Below are 12,064 nucleotides of genomic sequence, written 5' to 3'. Positions count from 1 at the left end.
GAACCAAGGTATCAATCTAGTAGGAGGAACACACAAGTCTCCAATGATAGAACCTACACAAATAAACAAATACTTGCACCCAACGCGATAAAGGGGTTGTCAGTCCCTTTACCGTTTTTTGCAAGGATGAGATCTGATAGAGATAAATATAAAAGATAAGTAAAAGTGCGAAGTAAAATAAAGGTAAATAAATTGCACCAAGGTATTTTTGTGTTTTTGGTTTTATAGATCTGAAAATAATATGATAAAAGATAGACCCAGGGGCCATAGTTTTCACTAGAGGCTTCTCTCTTGAAAGAAAGCATACGATGGGTAACCAAATCACCGTTGAACAATTGATAGAAAAGTGAATAATTATGAAGATATACAAGGCAATGACCATGTATATAGGCATCACGTCCATGAAAAGTAGACCGACTCCTTCCTGCATCTACTACTATTACTTCACACATCGACCGCTATCAAGCATGCATCTAGTGTATTAAGTTAACAAGAATGGAGTAACGCCTTAAGCAAGATGACATGATGTAGAGAGATAGATCCAAGCAATGTGAATAACCCCATCTTTTTTATCTTTAATGGCAACAATACAATACGTGTCATGTCCCTTTCTGTCACTGGGATTGAGCACCACAAGATTGAACCTATTACAAAGCACCCTCTCCCATTGCAAGAAAATCAATCTGGTTGGCCAAACCAAATCATTAGATCAAAGAGAAATACTAATGTATATAAATCATGCATAAAAGAGCTCAGAGAAGACTCAAATAATATTCATAGATAATATGATCATAAACCCACAATTCATCGGATCTCAACAAACACATCGCAAAAGAAGATTACATCGAATGGATCTCCAAGAACATCGAGAACATTGTATTGAAGATCAAAGAGAGAGAAGAAGCCATCTAGCTACTAGCTATGGACCCATAGGTCTGTGGTATACTGCTCAGACATCATCGTAAGGGCGGGAAGGTTGATGTAGAACCCCTCCGTGATCGAATCCCCCTCCGGCAGAGTACCGAAAAAGGTCCCTAGATGGGATCTCTTGAGAACAGAAGCTTGCAGCATCGTAGAAGTATTTTTGGTGTGCCCTCATGTCTATGGGGAATATTTGGGTATTTATAGAAGAGGAATTAGGGTTATGATGACCCACAAGTATAGGGGATAACAACAGTTTTCGTGGGTAAAGTATTCAACCCAAATTTATTGATTGGACACAAGCGAAGTCAAAGAATATTAACGAGTATTAGCAGTTGAGTTGTCAATTCAACTACACCTGAAAGACTTAATATCTGCAGCGATGTTTTTAGTAGCAATATGGAAGTAACGGTAATAGTGCAAAAGTAACAGTAACAGTTTTGTTGTGATTGTAATAGCATCACATCGAACGTAACTTAGCAAAGATCAAAATGTGAGAAGCTCGTAGGCATTGGATCAATGATGGATAATTATGTCAGATGGCATTCATCATGCATTAGTTATAACCTAGGGCGACATAGAACTAGCTCCAATTCATCAATGTAATGTAGGCATGTATTCCATATATAGTCATACATGCTTATGTAAAAGAACTTGCATGACATCTTTTATCCTACCCTCCCATGGTAGCAGGGTCCATAAGGAAATTAAGGGATATTAATGCCTCCTTTTAATAGATAACCAGAACAAAGCATTAGCACTTAGTGAATACATGAACTCCTCAAACTACGGTAATCATCGGAAAGAATCCCAATTATTTTCACCTTGGGGTATGCGGATCATAACTCATAATAGGTGTCTACAACTTGCAAGATAGGATCAAGAACTCACATATATTCATGAAAACATAATAGGTTCAGATCTGAAATCATGGCACTCGGACCCTAGTGAGAAGCATTAAGCATAGCAAAGTCATAACAACATCAATCTCAGAACATAGTGGATATTAGGCATTAAACCCTAACAAAACTAACTCAATCACATGATAAATCTCATCCAACACATCACCATCCAGCAAGCCTACGAAGAAATTACTCACTCCCGACGGTGAGCATCATGAAATTGGTGATGGAAGAAGGTTGATGATGACAACGCACTGGTACAACGAGGTGCTACACAAACAGTTTTTAACCCCTTTCCGCGATGGCGCTTCGAACCGTCGCCAAGTTAGTGACTGCGATGGGGGGGGGGGGTCCTTCCCACACGAACCAAAAACCGTCGGGGATATGCCCTCCTGGCACACACGCTCGGCAAAATGAGGTCGTGTGTGACCGGCGAGTGTTCAAATAGGGTTATACGTACAGTTGTGCAAAAAAATGCAACTATACATGCCAAATAGTTTCCGGTTGTAAGTACATCCCACACAGTCAGTCCCTGCTAACCATTTCTGTTCGTATGTACATTCCACACAGTCAATCCAAGGAATATGTTTCCGTTAGTATGTACATCCCACACAGTTAATCCAAGAAGTACATTTCCGTTCGTATATACATCCCACACAGTCACTCCAAGGAAAACGTTTCCGCTCGCAGATACGTCACACACAATTTTCCCCAATAAATCATTTGTGATAGCATTGCCATTGCACATGATATAAACAATTTTATCGTTTGTGTTACGGAATGCATCACACATGGTGTGTAGAAGAAACTGTGTGGCAAAGGCTGTCCATCACACACACTTTTTATGTGGTAAACGTTTGCGCAAGGTGGCCTAACGCAAACAATTTTCAAGAGGATGTTGTGTGTGATTGTTCATTGATCCAACACGATTTATTCCTAGAAACTGCGTGCGTTTCCTGAGGTCGTCGCCCACGGTGTTTTCTCAATAACCATTTACAATAGGAAGCCCCAATTAGCAGGGTAATTGGCCATTAGCAGGCTAACTGCCCAATTATTAATAATCCATTTATTAATCTAATTGACATTTCGTATTAAGCACACAATATATTTCATTTCCATATTATGGAAGTAGGATTTGATAATTGAAATACATCAGAGTACAACATCAATAGCTTCAACACTCAGCTACCCCATTACACAACTGCACCAGCACCAAGTTTCACATGCAACATCTATATCCTTTCAAAATTAGCATCATAGACGGTACATAGACAGATGAATCTCATCTAAAAAACTGCTGAAGCGGAAGGAGAATATTGAGCCTCATTGATGTTGAAGATCTTTGCAACTTTAGGCCAATGCATGTGCATGATGGACCGTCCATCCTTCGTCCTCTTCAGGAACACTTCAATATTAAACTGTGGGTGTTGTATGAAAACCTTCCTCGCCTCCTGACCATGCAGGTGGTTTGAGAGGTAATCATCAGTGAACTTCTTTGGAAAGGCCTGAAAAGTGCTTAAATATCTTCTCTATATTGAAAATGGGGCAAAGGAATAAAAAAAGGCAAGGTATAATAGTTAGTACCATCTTGTAGTGAATTGATGTCTTCTTCATTTTGCGGACAAAGATCTTTTTGTTTTTTGTTGCTAATTTTTTTATCCTAATAATCTTTCTGATTTCTTGACTTGACTAATATTCGTGGACAACTCATTTCCCGATATGCAAAAATGGTCGAATAGTGGGTCAAAACCTCTGATAGCAGGACCTACATGTGCAAGACCAACTTGTTAAAAACCTAAATATTAAAATGGTTCCTACAATTGCACAATAGTGTGCTATTAGACAAAGGACCATGCATGTGCAAACCTCGATTGTAAACCTCAGTGCTTCCCATTGTTTCCCTGCAACACATATAATGTAGTTAGTCATCAGGTTAAGTGAGGGTTCGCATGCTATCAGTAAAATATGTTGATGAAAAATAAGCATATTGCAGATTCATCAGATTAATTCAAACCACATGGAAAACCCATTTATCCGAACCAAACATGATTAAGAACAAGGAAATATAGCAGTTGTATATGTTTCTCATGTATTAAGTGCAACAAAATTCGATTTATTCCTCACATGCACAACAATACAAAATTCTACCCAGGACAATTGGGCATCGCATTGCAGAATTGAACCAAACAATTAACTAAACACCACAACAAATGAACCAAACCTTAACTAAGCACCACACTGCACAATATAACATACTCCTAATAGAAGATCATATAGTTAACCAAACCAAGCATGCTTAACAACCTGGAAATATAGCAATTGTATTTGTTTCTCATGTATTTAGTACAATCAAATTCGATTTATTCTTCACATGGTATACAATAACAGAATGCACCCACAACAATTGAACATCATATTGCAGAATTGAACCAAACAGTTGACTAAACACCACAACAAATGAACCAAACGTTAACTATGCACCACATTGCACAATGTATAACATACTAGAAAATCAGATAGTTGACCAAACCAAGCATGCTTGACAACTTGGAAATATAGAAATTGTATTTGTTTCTCATGTATTTTGTAAAGACAAATTCGATTTATTTCTCACATGGAAGACAAAAAAATTGCAGCCTAAAGAATTGAACATCACATTTGCAGAATTGAACATCACATTTGCAGAATTGAACCAAACAGTTAACTGAAGACGACAACTAATTATCCAAATAGTTAATAAGTGAGCACCACATTGCACGACATATAGTACATATACACCAATAGGTTGCATGGTAAAAATAGATAGCACAATTCACTAGTATTTGTTTAGGAAAGGCAGGAGCAGCACATGCAACGGGTAAACGAGCATGCTTAACCGGCATAGCTAGCAAACTGAACATGGGTCCTTATAGTGAGCTAATAAGACAAGATACCCCTCATCGTCAGAGATATCGATGATGATTGGCTCCTTGGACATGGAAGAGGGCGAGGCTCCACATCGTCGGTCCCCTCATCATAGTGGTGAGTTGCCCGAGCCACTCCGGGCACCAACCTGCTGGCTCTCGAGTTGAGGTAAGCACGCGCATGCTGAGAAAACACCTCGTAGTCTTCGTCAAAGGCACCAAGGGTGGCCTTGAGAAAATGCCACAAACTATCGTTTAAAGCAGCCAACCGCGTCACGGCATCGGTGCGCGAGGAGTCGATGGTGGCCTCGACGGTGAGCTGCTCCTCCAAGATCTGGGGGCCAGCACGAATGGCAGCCACCGCGACCTCATCTGCGTGTACGGTCGCGATTTGCTTCTCGCTGCCAAATGCTCCTTGAGCTCCTAGCTATAATGCGTGCACCATGGCTTAGGGCGGTGCTTATTTGGTGGAGGGGTCGGTGATTTGTGTGGAAGGTGTTGCGTCGGCGGTCAGGGCATGTGGAATGTGGAATGAGGAGGAGGATGGGGGTTAGGTGTGGATTACCTGCCTGGATAGACGAGGCCGAGCAACATGAAGGAGGGTCGCCGACTAGGAGGCGGCGCTGCAAGAAAGGAGTAAAGGTTTCAACTTGGAAAGTAAGGCGGAAATAGGGGAAATGTGGCTTTTGGTAAGGGGGAGGGGGCGGGGAGGTAGATATTTCCTTAGAAGCCGAAAGTTTGAATTGGTGCAGCGAAAAAACTGGCGCGTAAAGTGCCATCAGACACGGTCCCTTATTCAACACCGTGTACGATATGTGAACATCACAAATGATTCATATAGCTTAACCCGTGTGTGATGAGTTTGAACGTGCAATTTTGGTTCGAATTTCCCTGGTTACAATGGTCATCCACGTCATTGCATAATTTGGGTACACAAAGGAGACTACAGCACACCCACACTTCTTAATCGAGCAAGTTCAGCAATTAAACAGAGCTAGCTGACCTAAACATTACTCTAAAAAATTAAAGACCGTTGCTCTTAATTAAATAAAATAAAGAGTACTACTACGGCTGGTGCTTGTCGATCTCCACCGCCTCTGCCATGTCCAGCTCGCGCCCAACGATCTCCTTGGGAAGGGGCTCCATGGCATCCATCGCACCATACTCGAAAAGCATCTCGCCATCCGTGTCCTCCATCTCTTTGGAAAAGGCCGCCATGAGGTGGGCTTGGATGGGCTCTATCGTGGCAAGGTATGTAGCAGAGAAATGGACGGCTGCTCGAACGCTCTCAGCGATTGGCAACTCTTCGGCCGTGGGTTGCCGACTGTTGTCAGAGAAGCTTCGTTAAATTTATGCAGTGACTGCCACGAGCTGGGCGTGGGCAGCCTTGACATGGTCGTGGGCAACCTCCATCAGGGCTAAGGCCACCACTACAGAACGTACAGCTGCTGTGCCGCTCTCGCCAGTTGCTATCCCCGAGGCAGATGTTGCTGCCGCCACCTGAGAAGCAACAAGGGTCGTTTGGGCTGCCTTGGCTGCTCAGTAGCAGATTGAGACCATGCTCTTGCACCTTGTTAGCACATGCATGGCGGCTGCTGCCGCGCTCTCGCCGGAGTAGGCCACCGAAGTTGCCCTCATGACGCGGGTGCACATCACATCTTTCACCGGCGAGGATTGAACAGTGAAATGATATTTGGGAAGTGAGCTAGTTTACTTGACACACCGGCTGTGGACTGTAGCCAACACACCTTCTCGCATAAGCCGTAGGTGTACTATACTCCGACGGTGCTCCAGGATATTGTGTACTGCATCTCATACGGTTGGTGATAATAAACTGTGTGCGATCTACTTGATTTTTTATCTTGATTTGAATTACATAATGGGGTCACAACAGCAATGGAGGGTGTTTGAATTGCTAGAACTTTTATCTGCAGTGAACATGCAACTATAGGTGTGTCGTAAAAAAATTGGAATTATTCAGGGTTTGTTTGGACATTTTTATACATTAACTTGGTTTTCTAGCCATTTCAGGTCCACAATTCAAAATTAAACTACGTGCACATGCTCCGGTGCACCAATATGGGTTGTAAAATCATATATGTGTCCATGAGTTTATGCTTATGTCCCATGCAAGAAATTGAGATGAATTTTGAACACCACGACACCGTGGCTCTCCGGTAAACATTGATGTACTTGCTTTTGTAATTCTAGTAAATCCAAAACCCGTCTAAAATTCATGAACCTTGGCATGCTATCATGGAATGGCATTTACATGCAGCGTAAAAAATATTGTCCTATTTGGGGCAGGTTATGATATAAGCTTCTCACAAACCAGAGCTTCTCACAAGAAGCCTCATGGTTCCGTTAGGGAAACGTGTCACTGATGTCTGCTAGAACTATGTTAGTATTTTCCCAAAGAGGAAGGGATGATGCAGTATAGCAATGGCAGGTATTTCCCTCAGTGATGAGATCAAGGTTATCGAACCAATAGGAGAACCTCCACACACCACGTAAACAACCCCTGCACACAAACAACAAATATTCACAACCCGACGCGTTAAAGGGGTTGTCAATCCCTTTCGGGTGCGACGCCTCAAGATAGGCAAATAACGTGAGGTAAAAGTGGTAGATAGGATAAATATATCGCGGAATAAATAAATTACATCAAGTTATTTTTGTATTTTTGGTTTAATAGATCTGAAAATAAATGCAAAGGAAAATAGATCGCAAAGGCAAATATGATGAAAGAGACCCGAGAGCCGTAGGTTTCACTAGTGGCTTCTCTTGAGGAAAATAGCAAATGGTGGGAAAACATTTATTGTTGGGCAATTGATAGAACTTCAAATAATCATGACGATATCCAGACAATGATCATTATATAGGCATCATGTCCAATATTAGTAGACCGACTCCTGCCTGCATCTACTACTATTACTCCACACATCGACCGCTATCCAGCATGCATCTAGTGTATTAATTTCATGGAGAAACGGAGTAATGGAATAAGAATGATGACATGATGTAGACAAGATCTATTTATGTAGAAATAGACCCCATCTTGTTATCCTTAATAGCAATGATACATACATGCCGTTTCCCTTTCTGTCACTGGGATCAAGCACCGTAAGATTAAACCCATCACAAAGCACCTCTTCCCAGTGCAAGATAAATTGATCAAGTTGGCCAAACAAAACCCAAATATCGGAGAAGAAATATGAAGCTATAAGCAATCATGCATATAAGAGATCAAAGAAGACTCAAATAACTTTCACGGATAAAAACATAGATCTGATCATAAACTCAAAGTTCATCGGATCCCAACAAACACAAGCAAAAAGGCTTACATCATATGGATCTCCAAGAGACCATTGTATTGATAATCAAGAGAGAGAGAGAGGAAGCCATCTAGCTACTAACTACGGACTCGTATGTATACTAGTAATTTGTACATGCTTTGCACGTAGCTCATTACGTATAAGCATGGTACTAAATTAGTGTAAAAAACTAAAGTACACATATATTATGATTAATTTTTTTATAGAAGCTTCAAATGGAGATATCCGATAGGCATTTGTGGAATCATTTTTGGGCTTCGCAAGGCCGGATAACAACTATTCCCCAAAAAACATAGGACAATGATTTTCTTAATATGAAACATTAGATATAATCTTTGCCCTTTTATATATATAAATTGTTTAGGAAGTCCTTCAACTTATTGGACTCATACTAAAAACTTTTTTTTTAGAAAAATGATGTGAAAGAAGAAGTACAATTAATAATAATTTTTCACCTTCTCAAGCTCATGTCAGCTAAGAAAATAAAAGGAGTCAAAACATACTCTTTCCTCATAGGTTATTTGCACATTCTCATTCTAATTATCCTAGGTACCTTACTACTTGTTTCAAATGATAAGAAAATGGAAAAGTTCACCATGGATACAACATTGCAATGCTAGGCTCGCATGCTAGTCTCTCGTGAAGCAGTCGATGCATGCATGTAGGCAGGTAGTACGAATTAAATAATTTAGAGGAGCAAGTGTGTAGTCCAGCCCATAGTGGAAAGATCCAGAACATAGTCAGATGATGGGTCACACAGCGAATTCTAGAAATAACAGACATAAGTTTGGAGCAGCCACTGTTCATGCGAATCCCGCTGCTCCCAACCGTTAGATTGAGAGCACCAATGATCAGGATTGATATTCTAGATCCATTCAAAACTCGTACACTATATAGTGCTATAGACAAACAACTACTCATGCATCATCGGAGAGGCACAAAATGGGCTTGGGATTGGCCCATTTACAGAATGGGCCGAAGAAAGGCTGAAAGTCACAATGGGCTAAAAGTTAGCCCAACTATAGAATTGGCCGAGAAAAGGCCGAAAGACGTACTGGCGGCATATTGTTCCATATCTATAATGGGCTGCTAACAGGCTGAAAGAAGGTCCAGCCATAATTGTGCCCAAAGACTTAGCGGGCCATTAACGGGCTGGAACTAATGATGGGCTAGAAATTGTCAAATCTAGAATGGGCCTTTGATGGGCCGATTCTGTGTAACTCGTATGGGCCGTGCTTGTGAATGGGCCTCGCTCAAGTAGGCCGCTAATGGGTCGGCCCGCTTATTTTGACAGGCCCGGCCTTTTAACTTAAACGGGCCACTATTGGGACGAGCCATGTCGAGGTACCGTAGGCGCATGCCGTCGACTCACTGGATGACACATGTCCCAACACGGAGCTGACACGTTGATACTAAGGCGAGTCAGAATTTTACATGTGGAAAATCCCCATTGGTCCGGGCGGTTAACGGGTTATCGGATCCAAACCGGAACCCATAGCTTAACGGTGACCCATTACGGTGGATGTCACGTGTCGGTTACCCTTTCCATGACACATGATTTATCGTCATGGAAGTGGACACTTCCATGATGATAATTTTGGTATTGTCATGGAACACTTCTAGGACAACACATGTATGAATATCTTGATTCTGTCATAAAATCGTCATGGATGTACATGCATGACAGAAAACGTGACCTATTGTGACAAACACGTATCATCACGGAAGTGTATTTTTTTAGTGTCAGTTCACCACTGGCTTGCACTACTAGGGAAAACCCTAGTAGTAGCATGTGTTTTGAGGCTAGCAGCAGCGCGGGCAGCCGCGCTACTACTACGACACTACAGCTAACTGTTAGTAGTAGCGCGATCGGTACCCGCGCTACTACTGTTGACTATATCAGCAGCGCTTTCTGGAACACGCTACTATTAGTTAGCTGTAGCGGTTTCCTAGCCCCTCGCTACTGCTATATCTTTCATCATCCCCCCGCTTCCTACCCCGTTTCGGTCCAGATACTAGGTACTACTAGATATCAATTTCATAAAGCATTATAGGTACTAGGTAGTACTCTCTCCGTTCCAAATTACTCGTCGTGGTTCAAACCACGACGAGTAATTTGGAACGAAGGGAGTACTAGATAAAAATTTCATATATAGTCAACATGCATCCTCAAGCAGTACTAGGTGATATCGACCACGATCATCATATGTAGTTCTAGATGATATCGACGACGATCATCATATCACTACAAAAAAATACACTTCCGTGATGATATGTGTTTGTCACAGTAGATCGCATTTTTTGTCATGCATGTACATCCATGACGATTTTATGACAGAATCAAGATAGTCATACCTGTGATGTGGTAGAAGTGTTCCATGATATTACCAAAATTATCATCACGAAAGTGTCCACTTCCGTGATGATAAATCGCGTGTCACAGAAGTGCTTTTGTCAAGGGTGACCCACACGTGGCATCCATCATAACGGAACGCCGTTAAGCTATCAGGTTGGGTTTTGGATCCGATAACCCGTTAACAGCCCCGACCAATGGGAAATTTCCACGTGTAAAATTCTTATTGGCCAGACGAAATACGTGTCAGCTCGTTAGTGGGTCAGATAGGCGCCTATGATATGTCGACACGTGCCACGGCCCACCACTGGCCCATTTAGCTTACAAAGCCGGCCCATTTGACTTGGTCAAAAGTTATCTGGCTGGCCCATGAAAAGCCTGTTAACGGTCGCTTTGCAAATAGCCCATTTTATAGCCCGGTAACTCACGGCCCATTAGGCCCTAAAGGAAATCGGCCCAACAACGTCATGTGGGCCGTCGAATATAACACCAGTCCATTTCACTTTCGGCCCATGTATGGCCCACGACGTCTTTCGGCCCATATGAGGCCTTCGTATCTTTAGGCCCTTTACACACCCACGGTGACTCTAGCCCATAATGAACAGTAATTTTCTTTGCACTCGTTAACGGCCCATGATTTACATGGGCCGTTTCCAGCCCGTGTTAGCTTTCGGCCTATTGACGGCCCATACATTCTTGGGCTCCTTTTTGGTCCTTGATTACTTCCAGCCCGTTACTGGCCTATTCCCTTAATGGGCCAAATTCGGCCCATGGAAAGAGTCGGCCCTTTACTGGCATGTTAACCCGTTGCACCGTTTCTAGCCTGTCGTATATTCTGGCCCATTAACGACTCGTTATGCCTGTGACAGAATTAAGCCTTTGCTGTCCTACGGCCTGTTAACGGCCTGTTGCTACGTCTTGAGCTTGCGTTGGTTTTCCTTGAAGAGGAAAGGGTGATGCAACAATAGTAGCGTAAGTATTTCCCTTAGTTTTTGAGAACCAATGTATCAATCCAGTGGGAGGCTCCTCAAAAGTCCCACGCACCTACACAAACAAACAAAGAACTCGCAAGCAACGCAATAAAGGGGTTGTCAATCCCTTCACGGCCACTTGCAAAAGTGAGATCTGATAGAGATAGTATGATAAGATAAATATATTTTTGGTATTTTATAATATAGATTGGAAAAGTAAAGATGCAAATAAAAGTAGATTGAAAGCTTATATGATAAAAGATAGACCCAGGTGCCATAGGTTTCACTTGTGGCTTCTCTCAAGATAGCGTAAGTATTACGATGGGTGAACAAATTACTGTCGAGCAGTTGATAGAAAAGCGAATAATTATGAGATTATCTAGGCATGATCATGTATATAGGCATCACGTCCACGACAAGTAGACCGACTCCTGCCTAAATCTACTACTATTACTCCACACATCGACCGCTATCCAGCATGCATCTAGAGTATTAAGTTCATAAGAACAGAGTAACGCATTAAGAAAGATGACGTGATGTAGAGGGATAGGCTCATGCAATATGATACAAACCCCATCTTTTTATCCTCGATGACAACAATACAATACGTGCCTTGCTGCCCCTGCTGTCACTGGGAAAGGACACCGCAAGATTGAACCCAAAGCTAAGAACTTCAACC

Source organism: Triticum dicoccoides, chromosome 5B, assembly GCF_002162155.2.
Source record: "Triticum dicoccoides isolate Atlit2015 ecotype Zavitan chromosome 5B, WEW_v2.0, whole genome shotgun sequence".
NCBI classification, from domain to species: domain Eukaryota; kingdom Viridiplantae; phylum Streptophyta; class Magnoliopsida; order Poales; family Poaceae; genus Triticum; species Triticum dicoccoides.
Note: the sequence above shows the minus strand (reverse complement) of the source record.